Source organism: Erinaceus europaeus, chromosome 20 (assembly GCF_950295315.1).
Source record: "Erinaceus europaeus chromosome 20, mEriEur2.1, whole genome shotgun sequence".
In the NCBI taxonomy this organism is placed as follows: Eukaryota; Metazoa; Chordata; class Mammalia; order Eulipotyphla; family Erinaceidae; genus Erinaceus; species Erinaceus europaeus.
The window spans coordinates 41,374,474-41,387,051 of record NC_080181.1 but is presented as its reverse complement, the minus strand read 5'-3'; the positions used below and the strand labels follow the sequence as shown (position 1 = coordinate 41,387,051).

The following is a 12,578-nucleotide window of genomic DNA, read 5'->3' as shown; positions in this document are numbered from 1 at the left end:
TTGCAGAAGTTTTCAAGTTTGATAAGATCACACTTGTTTATTTTATTTCTCTTATCTTTGGAGTTGAATCTCTGAAGTCATCACTGAGCTCAACATTATGGAGTACTTTGTTTATATTTTCTTCAGTATATTTTGTGGTCTCCTCATGTGGATATAGAAGGTGATACGACGTTTGAAGACATACAGTAGTTGCTGAACACTGACTAGTCTATTAAGTACTGGTAGTAGCTCTTATTGTAGAAATATCAATAATTGAATTAAAAAACAGGATTTACATAAGCATAACACATGAGAGTATATACTGAGTACTTGAGCACTAAAACGATGTTATTTCACTCATTTTTGTATGTTTACCTTTCATATACTGATTTTATATTGTATTTATTTTAATAAATGATGAGATAAAGAGAATAAAGAGAAAGGCAGCACTCCGCCTATCTGGCTTTTGGTTGTGCTGGGGATTAAACCTGGCACCCTGGAGCCTCAGGAATAAGGTTTGCTTTTTTTTTTTTTTTTTGCATAACCACTACACTGTCTCCTCAGTCATATTTTTACACTTTGTAGTTTATTATGAATACTGTAAATTGACTAATGTATAATTAATGACTTTGACCAATGTGCATTAGATTTAAAACTTCAGTGATGAGCATGTGTTCCTTAGACTTCCATCACCCCTAAAGTTGTCTTTTGCTCTTCCTTCATAGCCAACCTCTCCTTCCTCTCACTAATCTCTGAAAACTGTTCTACCTATAGCTTAGTCTTCAATACAGTGTTTACATGGAATCAAACATTACATAATATTATGAAGTTTACATGGCCATTTACTTGCAAATATTTATCATTCAGAGATCTCTACTATATTATCCATGTAATCCTTATAGGATATTTTGAATGGATCAAGAGCCTAATTCATACCATAATTTTGCCATTATGAGATTGTTTCATTCAGACAGAGAGAGAGAAGAGAGGAGAGAGAGAGAGACTACAGCACCAAAGCTTTCCCTGTTGTCATAACATCTCCCAAGTGGTGCTAGAGTTTGAACCTGGCAATGCAATTGACAAACCCGCTGGCTAATCTTTTCACATCCCTTCTGGGATTTTTGTTAGATCCCTTTACTGGAGGAAGGAATGATTTATAGAGATGCTTGTTGTAGTGTAGAAATGCCTGAATGATTAGTAGTAGTTACTCCAGAACAGATTATTAGACTTTCTTTTTCTAAGTCTGATATACATTATTTGTAATGTTTTGCTGCAGGTGAAAAGAGAAAACGACTTACTGTCCATCAAAGATTGAATGTGAGTAGCTACTCTGGAACCTTTGAATTTCTTTGTGTTTTTGTGGCCAGTGAAGGCAGAACTTCAAAATTAATTTTAGAAACTAAAAGGAAAATATATTTAAGGCATGTACTCACTCACAGTGGGTGTACCTATTTGTTTCAGATAATTCTTATTGTATCTTTCCTAAGAAATTATTTTAATGCACCCCAAATAACATTTGGGAATCATTTTTACATTACCCACTTGTATAATTTTGTCATGATGAAAATGAACTGTAATTCAATGTAAATGTGTCATCAAATTTCCTTTTTATTTTTGTCACATAGGGAAATAAGCATTTCTACTAGTATTTTTACTTTCACAGATAAGTCTTGTTGTAGAAATGCTTATTTGAAAAGAGGGTGCTAGTCTGGATCGATGATGAGAAAACTGTCTGAGGATGCTGAGAGACAAAACAAGCACTGCAGATGTCAATCTGAGGTCCAGATGAGTGAGTGACCTTTCTATGGAAAAACCTAGACTCAGAGCCTGGCTCTATTTGCTGACCCATAAGAGACCATAGAATGCTGCCTTTTAGAGCAAGGCGTGAGCATCCTTTTGTATGAAACAATTTGCTCCTTTAGATAGGCTGAGTAATCCAAGCCTTGCTTCATTTCCCCCCATTGAGTAGATTAGTATAGATAGATTCCTCTGTCTAAGCCATCTGTTCTTGAATAATGAGTGGGAAGTCATAGTGGTTCAAAGAAGGGAATGCATGCCAATATTAAGTATAGACAGTGATACCAATTTATGGTTTTGTTATCTTTGATGTTCAATGTTTTCTGAGACTATGTTTTGCTTTTCTTTAGGTCTTCTACTTGAAAGATCTGGGTGAGTACCTACCTGTCTCAGGAACATGTGAAATATATACAATGTGTTTTTATTTTCCACTGATTCATTCGATAATAACTGCATGATATTTCTTTTTTTTTTTTTACAAAGCATATACTAAGATCTTTTAATAGTTTAGGAAAAGGTAAATTAAATTGTTCTCTGATAAACTTTTTGTCAGGTGTGTTAAGTATCATCTTCTTTCATGTCCTGTTTGTATTTATGTACTTTATTATGCATATTAATTATTCTATAAATATCCTTCTAATGAGTTCAATAACATTAAAATAGACATGAACTCTAGTAATTGTCATGTTACAAACTGTGTAGTCTCTAAAGAGCTGATAAGGTTTATTTCTTGATTTGTATGTTGATTGGCTTTTGTGTTTGGATAATATAAATTAATTTAGCTATATAATTTTAGCAAATATAACTGGCTATATTTTTAATTTTTAATATTTATTTACTTATTTATTCCCTTTGGTTGCACTTATCATTTTATTTATTATTGTTATTTATGTTGTTGTTGCATAGGACAGAGAGAAATAGAGAGAGGAAGGAAAGACAGGGGGAGAGAAAGATTGACACATGCAGACCTGCTTCACTGCTTGTGAAGTGACTCTCCTGCAGATGGGGAGCCGGGGCTTGAACCTGGATCCTTATGCCGTTCCTTTCTCTTTGCACCACCTGCGCTTAACCTCCTGTGCTACCGCCTGACTCCCATAACTGGCTATATTTTTACTATATTTAAATAGGAAACAGAACATCATAATAGTCTTCCATTCCTGTCATTGTCATTCTCAGCCTGTGTCTATCTCTTTATGTACATACTCTTTTGCATATATAAATTATAAAATATAATAAGAAAGTGTATATAGTAGCACATCTAGTTGAGCACATATGCTACTATGCAAAAGGACCTAGGTCAAGCCCTGTTGCCATGTTCTCAAACTGCAGAGAGGGGGAGCTTAACAACCCATGAAGCAGAGATTCAGGTTTCTCTCTCTCTCTCTCTTTATCCCCTCTTCACTCTCTTTTTCTCATTGTCCTACTAAAATTAAAAGGAAAGGAGAGGAAAAACATAGGGGTAAAAGGGCCACCAGGATTAATGGATTCATATTATAGGCATAGAGCCCCAGCACTAACCCTGCTGGTAAACAGACAAAAAATAAAAGATAAAATAAAAATAACAGCATACACTGCCTGACTTTAGTTCTTTTTAAAATAAATCCTGTTTGCTATTGTAGTTATTTACCTTTCAATCTGAATTTCATTTTATGCTTATTGCTAAAGATTTACTTATAGCAAGAGAAAGAAATTCATGTGCACTTTCTGCTCTGGCACATGGAATAAAGCAAGGATGGAATCTGTGATCTTACACAGACAAGTTCTGTGCTTTGTTTGCTGGACACCTCCACAACATGGATTTAAAAATAACCTACAAACAAGCTTGTGTTAATTTTTGTTTTTATTTCATTGACTCTATATATGAAGTTGGAGTATCTGAATTAAATAATATTGAAATGTTTAATCCATGAACACCATGTGTTTATTTAAGATGCTCTCTGTACAGCAGGGGCTACCTGCCTACATGATTCTACAGATCATAATGGACATCTTATTTTTTTATTTGTTTATTTATTCCCTTTTGTTGCCTTTTTTTTTAAATTGATGTTGTTGTTGGATAGGACAGAGAGAAATGGAGAGAGGAGGGGAAGACAGAGAGGGGGAGAGAAAGACACCTGCAGGTGAGGAGCCGGGGACTCGAACTGGGATCCTTACGTGGGTCCTTGTGCTTTGCACCACGTGTGCTTAATTCACTGCACTACTGCCCGACTCCCGATGGTCATCTTTTTAATAGTGGCTGAGATACCTGGACAGAGACATAAAGAAGAAGAGACATGAAAGCACTTCTTCAGTGCATGTGAATCTTCCCTTAGCATGATGTCCCCATTGGGTAGTCAGAGAATTTATCTTCTCAGCCATAACTTTAACAGTTTCTTCCTTCTTGTTGAGTAGAAATGGTTACTTATATATTATGGAAATGTATCTTATCAGAGATATATAATTTATAAACATTTCCTTATGGTTTTTAGAGCTGAATTTTGTCTGTATGCCTAGTGTCCGTAAATCATAAAGCCTCTGAATTTGTAATTTTTCATTGTTCAACTTTACACATTGATTTCTATTGTTTCTAGTATTGAGTGCTGAGGAATTAGCAATATGTTGAATGGCATGTGATTGATGCAAAACTGAAATGTTTATGTCTGTGCTCTTTAAAGTCAGCTGTACTTATGTAGACATAAGATAAGTTACATGTGTGTTATTCTTTAAGGTTCTCATATTCCAGACAAGAAGATAATTCTTTGATACAAAGTAGCTGTGTTGTGGTCATGGTGAGTCTGGTTTCTGTGTCTCCCAATTGGGGTCCCCTAGCTGCCACCTCCAGCTCCCTGCTTCAAACGCAGAGGAGTAGAGCCATGACCAGAAAACTCTCAGCTGGGTGGCCTTGGGCTTTTCTCTGCTGCTGACCCCACCGTGGCCTCAGGAGAGTGACAGACAGAGAGAGATTGACCACCAGGGATTCCGGTGCTTTAGAAGTACCTCAGATGTGTGGCCTTCTGGCCAAGTGTCTCTGCTTTCATATTGTTGGAGCTCTCATTGTATCCCTGGTGGTTGCAACTTTCTATAAGTTTGCTGTGGCTGAACCAAAAAAGAAGGCAAATGCAGATTTCTACAGAAACTATGATTCCATGAAAGAGTTTGAGGAGATGAGGAAGGCGGGTGTCTTTCAGAGTACAAAATGATTCCAGAAAGTAAAGAATTTTTCAGTTCACATCATCAAAGTTTGCCACTGATTCTGATCTATGACACACAGATACTTGTGTAAGAACATTAACAAATAAAATGAAAATAAAAAAGTAGCTGTGTTGTTATATTCACCTAAAAATCGCTTAAGCAAGCATAGCAAGTGGAAAACAGTAAGGTCAGTATATGAGAATGTGCCCTAATTCCCATACTTTATACTGTGGTATGATATATCCATAACCACATAAGACAATATGATTTCTGCTCGTTAGTAAGATATTTTGACTTGACATCAGCAGGGTCTGAGCAGAAGTTTTCTGACCTTAAGCTGGTGTGCAAGTGACATAGCATAGTATATGCTATTAGGCTGTCAAAGTTCATGACAAATTTTTCTGTGTCATTTTTTTCCCCAACAACTCAATATTATCAGTGATTTAATTGTTCTAGTTGCCTTGGGTATTCTATCAAGTGTAGTTTACTCATGGCACTTTATGGGGAAATATTGTGATCTGGTCAGAAATAGTGGCTCTGAGAGAGGAAGCAGTGTGTATTATGGGAATTTAAGCTAATAACCTGTAAACAAGCATGTTCTTTCTGGTTCTCAGTTTCCCCACACCAACACAAAAAATAAACCTGCCTACCTACCTACATCATGTGTTCTCATGTATGACTTTAGTCATATACATGGTGATAAGACAAATATACATGACAAACAGTTCTAAGATACCCTGGGGAAAAACATTAGCACTAACCAGGCCTTTTTTCAAGCATGCAGAGGTCTTCTCGACATTTCTTAGGTGAAGTTGAAGTGAAAGACTGACCAGTTGAAATACTTGAAGACATATCTCTCTTTTGAGAACCAGAACTCAGCAGAAGCATTGGAAGAAGTATGCCCCAAGTTGTCCACACAGCTCATACTGGTAAACATTTTGGTATATAAAGTTCTGTCTTCTGTTTCAGCATTTCCTCTAACTTCCTCAGAGGTTCTTTGTCCACCCATCCTACAATGGCATATAGAGTTTTGCTCTCATAATGAATTAACTCCCTCTTCCTTTAGTTCTCCCTCTCCCTCTAGCTCTCCCTCTGCCTCTGTCTCCCTCTCCACTCCCCTGCCCTCCCCATGTCCCTCTCCCTCTATCCCCTTCTCTCTGCCTCCCCTTTCCCTCCCTGTCCCTCTTCCTCTCCTCCTTCTCCTGTCTCCTTCATCACCTCCTCCTCTCTCTCCATGAGACTTGGCTCTAGCTCTGAGGTTATTAACTCACTAAGGACCCTAACCTACTTAAGTCATCCTTTAATGAGGAATTCCCTTGTGTAGAAAACTGAACAAAATAATTGAGAACTCACTCTCATTATTCTAATTGAAAATAAGGTCCAATACATTGTCTGGCCTTTGCAAGTAAGGGTAAGGGACAGTTTCTCCATGGTCACAGTCATGTAATCACCATATAGGACATTTGCCAACCTCTTTTTTCAACGATTTTTTAAACTTTTTATTATCTTTATTTATTGGAAAGAGACAGCCAGAAATCAAGAAGGCAGGGAGTAACAGGGAGAGAGACAGAGAGGCACCTGCAACACTGCTTCACCATTTGTGAAGCTTTCCCCCTGCAGGTGGGGACTAGGGGCTCAAACCCAGGTACTTAAGCATTATAACATGTGCTCAACCATGTTTGCCACCACCCTGCCCTGCCAACCTCTTTTTTAAGGGATTTTTTCAATGTGCATAAATTGAGTAGTTGTTAATCATAGATCTGCCTGAATGACACATCTGTGAATGTCTAGTTCTTAGCTGGTATTAGCCTTTAGGATTTTAGTTCACAGTTTCTGATTAGAACCTAACAGAGTCAAATCTTGATAATTGTTGCCTTTGGTCTCAAAAGGTAGTCAGACATCCCCATGCATTTTGGGGGGTGGTAGTTAGAGCTGTTTTTGAAATTGAAAATGAAACTGAAATACTATGTTGATGTATCTGAGAGATGATAGAGATGCAAATAAACCTTTAAGTTGTTTTCTAGAACTTCTCGTGGGTAGCTGTTGTCTACTTTTATTTGAGTTATGGTTCCTATTACATGATGATGTAAAAGGATCTAAGCTATAGGTGAGAGTGTTCTGCAGAAAACTTGTTTGGGGAGATGAGAGATTTACTCATGTATCAACAACTGCACTGTAAACCAAAATGCTCAAAATTAAAATGATAAAAATTATATAGTAAAAGAATATTTAAAAAAAAAAAAAAGAAGAATGTTGAAGTCAGGCCCTGCCACACCACCCAAGTTCAAACCTCCAGTCCCCATGTGTCGGGGAGGCAATTTTAGAAGCAGTGAAGCTCTTTCTCTCTGTCTATCTCTATCTTCCCTACCACTCTAAATTTCTCCTTCCTATCTAATAAAAATAAATAAAATTTAAAAAGAAAGAAATTAAACCATAAAATAAAAAAGAAAGTATATATATATTCCTGTGTCCTGACTGGCAAATTAGATATAAATTCAATGAGACTAAAGAAGAGATACACATGGCCCACAGACATATGTAGAAATACTCCAGTTCACTTATCATTAGAGAAATGCATATATAAATTACACTGAGACTCAACCTCACACCTGTAAGTATGTCCTCCATCAACTAAACAGGAAATGATAACTGTGTGTGAAGCTGTGAAGAAAAAGTGACTCTATTACCCTGCTGGTTGGAATTCAAACTGATGTTGTCCCTTTGGAAGACTATATATAGAGCCCTTAAACAAATAATAATGAAAATGCTTTAAGATCCAGTGCCTAGGGAAGTAAGTATTGTGCTTAGGGAAGTAAGTAAAAAGATAAAAGACAATTACTGTATGGTCTTGCTTATATATGAAATCTAGAGAACTTAAACACATGAGGTTTCAAACCATCAAAAAAGGGGCATCAAACTGTCTCTAAGACTTTGTGAGAACTATGGTAGTTATTGTTGATAGGGTGGGGCCACAGAACTTTGGTGATGGGTGCATTTTGAAAGTATACCTTGTAATCTTACAATCTTAAAAACCAAAATTAATCACAAAATAATAATATAAAAATAAAATCAATGAGAAATCAAGATTTCCATATTGTTAAAATCAGAGAGAAATTAAGTGACTTATATTGTTTAAATGGTGAAAATTGGTGATCTTTTTTTCTGTCTGACCAATAGCAACAGCAGTGATATATAGTACTTAAAGCCATAGTTAGGACAATTGACATTGCACTATGGAAACAAATTAGGATAAGGCAGTCAAGTGTTTGAAAATGTCCTCTAAATAAATATCCTAGAGCACACATGTTCTTAACATGACTTCAGAATATAATCACCAATTGTTGATTTTTATTCTGTCCCATTTGTCTGAGTTGGTGCCACCAGATTTGATATTAGAAAGAAAAAGTTATTGCCCTGAAATTTCTCAATAATTAAGACTAAAAGTGCAGCTTCACATAGAAGCCACTGTCTTTTTAGCAGAAGGTATATTTTTATTTACTTTGATTTCATATTAAGTCATTTATTAGTGGTGTGCAAGATTATACAATTACATGATTTCTTCACTGCACCCACCACTAAATTTATGTGCCATCACACTCCCAATATAACCACCATAGTTCCCACAACGTTTTGGAAAAAAATTGGTTACTTCATCTCTTTCTCTCTCTCTCTTAATACATGTCCATGTGTTTTGACTCTTTTGATTCTATATATCAATGAACCTTTTGGCAGTTGGCTTTTAATATTTTTACTGATTTCACTTAGCTGAATCACCTCCAGTTCTATATATTATATCTCAAAGGAGACAATATAATATTTTTTATTATATAGTACTACTTTTTGGGATCTATATACCGTAACTTCTTTAGCCAGTAGGTTGATACCACTTTTTGGCTATATTGAATAATGGAACTCTGAACAAAGAAATGCATCTTTTTTTTTCCTTTATTTTTTCCAGGGGAGAGCTCGAACACAGTCCCCTACTACCACAAATTATGCAGTCAAGTTTCCCACATTTGGGGAAATAACAGAGATCAGTACATCCGGAGTGCAATGGATAAGCCTTGCCCTGGGAAAAGAACCCTTGTAATCATGATATCTCCCCTGCCAGGTAAGTATGCATATGCATCTTTGAATTTATGTTTTTATATCTTTTGGATAAATGTCTAGGAGTGGTATTGCTCGATCAAGTAATATTTATGTTCTTGTCTAAGAGACTCTCTATACTGTTTTCTGAAATGATTGCAATAATTTGGACTCCAATGACTAACATAACAGGATTCCTTTTTCTCCATACCCTCAACAACACTTGCCATATCCTGTTTTGTTGATGTAGGCCATTATCATGGGTGTTATGTGGAATATCAGCATTTTTCTTTTTCTTTTTTACCAGAGCAGTGCTCAGCTGTGACTTATGGTGGTATAGGGGATTGAACTTGTGACTTTGGAGCCTCAGGTATGAAAGTATTTTTGCATAACCATTATGCTATCTGCCCTGCCCAGTATTTTTTTAAATTTTCATATCTTTAATGATATGTGAAGTGGACCATTTATACATATGAATATGAGCCATGCATGTCTCTTCTTTAGAAAACAGCCTATTCAGATATCTTTAAATCATTTTCTTAGTGGAGTTAAATTGTTTATAGTACAGTTGTTGAAAGCACTTAGCACAGTTGACAGTACATGTTATAGTTGTTGCCTACTCAGATGTCAAAAGCATATTTTTAAATTGTTTGAGTTTGTGAATTTAGAGAAACTGTGTCTCTAGTAAGTGCAGTTCTTGAACAAGAACTCTTCTAGTCATTACATGGCTATTGGCATCCCCTAGAAGGTCAGGAAGAAGTAAATTATAAATGGTTCTTATGCTGTCTGTCCTCAGTAGTGACTAGAAAGATTGTGTCATTCCCTTGTCAATTGCCAAGAGTGGTGAGAGAATATCTAGTTTTTTTTTTTGTTGTTGTTGTTTGTTTTGTTTTTGTTTTTCTTACATAATACTGTGTCCTTGAATTCAAGCTCTTGCCCCAGGAATCACAGGGCTTGACTTTATAAAGCATTGTTTTAGTTGTTGAGACACAGATATAAACATAAAGCTGCTGTATACATGATCTTAGCAAATATCAGACAAACTTATACTCATTGTTTAATTAAAGGCATTTGCAAATACTGTGCAGAAAAATGTTATCAAGGAAGACTTTCAATGCTCGTGGTGATGAAGTCACCTGGAAGTAGCATTTACCTGGAAGTAGCATTAACCAGCATTATCACATCTTTTTCTTTCTTTTTTCCTCTCCCATTTTATTTGGAACTTAATGTGTTTACACTATAGTAGTGTAAACAGTTTCCTTCTTTGAATCATGGGCATGGGTATCTGCAACTTACTCTCATCCCTAAGCTAGGACCTCAAAACCCTTTTGAGATAAGAAAACCAACAGATGGGGAATAACAGAGGGAGGTGGGGACTGATCCAGTTTGTTATGGGCTTCCTTTTTCACATTCCTATGCCCTTGACTGTTCCCCCCCATGCCAAAAGTTTAAGATTCCCACCACTTTCTTATTTTACATATCCTTGATGCCACACCCCTTTTGCAGAGCAAATAAATCCCATGAGCCATCTGAATTGTCTGTTTAGATTCCATTACAAACTCACTGAACTCACTGAACCCTCTGCTTTAATAAACTGTATTCCTTGCTTTCCACATATTTCTAAGTCTTGTTTTTGGCCCAAATGGAACTTTAACATTTGGAGGCTTCAGCAGGGTCTGAAGGTCCCTATGTGGGCCAGACCAAGCCTCCAGAGTCAGAGGGAGTCAGTCCCTCTCAGGATTTTAGAAGCATACACCCAATGAGAGTTCCAGAGTTTCCTTCCACAATGGGGCCAGATTCCTCTCACACTGAGCCATTCCTGTATCAGAAATGAGAAGAAAGTGACCTATGCATTAACATGGATCCTCTTAGGCTAACGTAACCCCCCCCCCCCAGGGAAAATTTAAGCTACTGAAGTCTACCAGATTTGATCACTTCAACAGCCACGGTGTACAGCTGACAGCCAGGTTGTGTGGCCCAGGGCCAGGTTGTTCGATCCACAAAAGCTAGCTGTGTTAGGAATTTAAAAGGGGAAATGGGTTAACCTCTGGTGTGTGAGCGAGAGAGCATGTGTGTAGATGTTATGGTTCCATGGCTTTGGCTATGAAACTTGAGTGGGCTCTAACCTGTGGTTCTATGGGCTGCCATTTTAAGTAAATGGGGATTCACAGCCCTCTGGGCTGCTGCCAAGGGTGGAGTTTATACAGCTACCCCTTTCCTTAAGATCCTCAAAGGGTTCGGCCAGGTGAATACCTAAGTGAAATCAGAACTTTTTGGAGCTCAGGCTCTCCCCCACTCTTGTGCACCATTGTTCATGAGGATATGCATATATAAAATGGGAACCTCCTAGTCAAAGAGTCACTCAAAAATCTTAGGGACAATGCTGAGTAATTTCAAGCTGGATTACAGTAGAGACTATGGCATCTGGATGAAGCCGAAGGAAGTCTGTCCTGTGTGAAGTAGGCCTGATTTTGAGGTAGGGTAGCCTAGTGAATACAGTATAAACAGACATCCAAAAGTAGTGATAGAGCCGAAGGCCAGCGAAATACCAGTACAAGCAAAGCAGGACCCAATTCCATGAGAAGCTTAAATGAATATCTGGACTCTTATGGAAAAGCTGCATACTGCTGGGGTGCTGGTAGAGTGACACCAGGTCCTTATGACACCAGACTGCTATTTGTCACTGAATCATTCAGGAGATTATCTTCTATAGCCCCGGTGAATAAGGAAAGGATAATGAAAAAGGAAGGGATATAGAAAGAAGCAGTCAGATTGGGTCACAGTCAGATAAACTCCCAGTGGTGCTCAAGGCACTGATTTACCAGGTGATTAAGCAGTGCAATGATATCACCCACATAGGAAAGACTGCACTCTATAATATCTTAAATAAGCAATTATATCTTTCTTGGATAGTGACTTTGGCTGCTATAGTTTGTGAGAATTTCTTCACCTGTGCCAAGAATATTCCCAAAAAGGACAAGAGCCAACAATGTGCACCCAAACAGTGATATAACTTCCTTTTGATGACTTAGAACTGTACTTAACGGAAGTCAAGCCCAGCCAAGGGTATAAATACCTGCTGCTCCTTATCTACACATACTCTGGCTGGGTAGAAGCAGAACTGGTATGGCTATAGAAGTCCTGACAGTAATGTTAGAAGGCACTACCCACAAATACTGCCTGCTCTCCAGCATAAGCTCAGACAAAGGACCTGCCTTTGTCACCCAAGTGGTCCAACAAGTGGCAAGACTACTAGGAATTGTCATTTTGTTGTTCCATATAACCCACAAAGCTCCATAAGGATCAAGATAATTAAAAATATTATTTATTTTCCCTTTTGTTGCCCTTATTTATTTTTTATTGTTGTTGTTGTCATTGTTTAGGACAGAGAGAAATGGAGAGGAGGGGAAGACAGAGGGGGAGAGAAAGAGAGACCCCTGCAGACCTGCTTCACCGCCTGTGAAGCGACTCCCTTGCAGGTGGGGAGCCAGGGCTCGAACCAGGATCCTTACACCGGTCCTTGTGCTTCACGTCACGTGCTTAAC

The 12,578-nt window shown here is 37.6% G+C and overlaps 1 long non-coding RNA gene and 2 other non-coding genes across 3 annotated transcripts; 2 read left to right on the top strand and 1 right to left on the bottom strand.

Annotated features, from left to right (window-relative positions):
• The first annotated feature begins 1,658 nt into the window (after window positions 1–1,658).
• Window positions 1,659–10,151, top strand: LOC107523135 (uncharacterized). Its single transcript, XR_001601746.2, has 5 exons — window positions 1,659–2,148; window positions 4,484–4,544; window positions 5,754–5,876; window positions 8,906–9,058; window positions 9,341–10,151. It is a non-coding gene; the product is annotated as an uncharacterized LOC107523135 (long non-coding RNA).
• LOC132535182 (small nucleolar RNA SNORD109A) lies at window positions 1,690–1,762 on the top strand. Its single transcript, XR_009546959.1, has one exon. It is a non-coding gene; the product is annotated as a small nucleolar RNA SNORD109A (small nucleolar RNA).
• Window positions 8,903–9,066, bottom strand: LOC132535188 (U1 spliceosomal RNA). Its single transcript, XR_009546965.1, has one exon. It is a non-coding gene; the product is annotated as a U1 spliceosomal RNA (small nuclear RNA).
• Window positions 10,152–12,578: the final 2,427 nt, after the last annotated feature.